Source organism: Galeopterus variegatus, unplaced genomic scaffold, assembly GCF_000696425.1.
Source record: "Galeopterus variegatus unplaced genomic scaffold, G_variegatus-3.0.2 Scaffold1987, whole genome shotgun sequence".
NCBI classification, from domain to species: Eukaryota; Metazoa; Chordata; class Mammalia; order Dermoptera; family Cynocephalidae; genus Galeopterus; species Galeopterus variegatus.
In genome coordinates this window covers 289372-291083 of record NW_007728098.1, presented here as the reverse complement: position 1 = coordinate 291083, position 1712 = coordinate 289372, and positions in this window count along the sequence as shown.

Below are 1712 nucleotides of genomic sequence, written 5' to 3'. Positions count from 1 at the left end.
TTAATACTTTGATTTTAAAAAGACAATGACATGGATTTATTTCCCAGAGAACTAAAATTTAAAATACTCGGACTAATACTCTATACCTGAAAAATACAGTTTTTTGAAAGTAAGAAATGAATGGATATAATAAACAGAAGACTGAGTGAAATAGTCAAGGCGATTAGTGAACCACATGAAAATTCAGCAGATAATATCCGGAGCACTTAAAGTATGAAAAATTCAGAGAAGAGCTTAACAGACATATGGGACATGGTAAAAGGTAATAACAGAAGTGTAATTTGGCAACCCAGAAGTGAGGAAAAGATAAAATGAGATAGGAGCAATATTCGAAGAGAAAATGGTAATGGTATTTCTCAACCCAATGAAAAATATTCAAAAAGCACTGAGAACTCCTAGCAGGATTGATAGAAAACCATGTAGAGTATCATAGTTAAATGACTAAAGACAAAAAACTAAAAAGAAAATCTTGCAAACAATCAGAAAATAAGATATGTTACATTAAAAATCAGCAATAAGACTCACCTGACATCCCAATGTAGATGACAAACATCCAATAACAATAAAATACTAACTTTAAAATGCTAAAAGAGAATAACTGCCAATCTATATAATTTTATGCCAGTAAAAATCAAACTAAAAGAAAGAAATTTCTAGAATAGCAGATACTGAGTAAGTTTATTTCCAGCAAATGTTAACTAAAAGAAGGAAAATGATCACAGACAAAACACAGAAGGGTAGAACAAAACAAAGAACATGGAGAAGGGTAGGTATGCATCTAAGAATAAATGAATATTAACAATAAAATGTATAATAGTACTGAAATATAGAGAGAATTTAAATGTATGGTCAACAATAATTCAAAGGATAAGAGAGAGTAAGTTGAGTTCTCATGTTTTTAAAATCTGGGAAATGTTAAAAGTAATCATTTATACCTAGCTTGTAATCTCCAGTTTAATTCTAAACAAACAAACAAAGCAAAAAAAGTGTATGTCTAAAAAGTAACTGCTATAAAGCTAATAATACCTTTAAAAAAAAAGACAGAAGAAAGAAGCAGGTATCCAATAGAATGCAAATGACAGTTTGGAAAATATTAACCTAAATATATTATTACAGAATAACATTATTTTATTAACTTTGAATGGGCTAAATACTCCTCTTAAAAGGAAAAATATGTTCGCCAGACTGGGGAAAAGATGAAAACCCGACTCACCAATTCTTTGCTCTACAAGAGACAACATATGCAAACAGAAAACAAAAAAAGTTGAAGAATAAAAACCCTACCTCCTGTAGACCGATCAAAGATTGTATTATCTTTTAATTCTATTTTTTATGAACTTTTTGAAGTACCCTATATGCATGTGTCAGAAAAGCAGATTTTTAAAGCAGACAAAAAAGCATTAGAAAGGTAAAAAGAATATTTTAATGTAGTGATATTTGATATAGCAATAAATTTGTCACTATATCAGGAATATATAACTTCTAAATTTGTATGTGCCCTTTATTACAGTGTCAGAATCTACAAAGCCAAAGTTGGTAGAACTATAGGAGAAACAGACAAATCCACATTATTAAGAAAACCTACCCAATTTTTTTTCATAACTGATAGAGGGAAGCAAAAATCTGTACAAATATATAATATCTGAACAAATTAATAAACTTGACCTAATTATCAAATACCATACAAAGCCACCTTTACAAGTGAACATGGA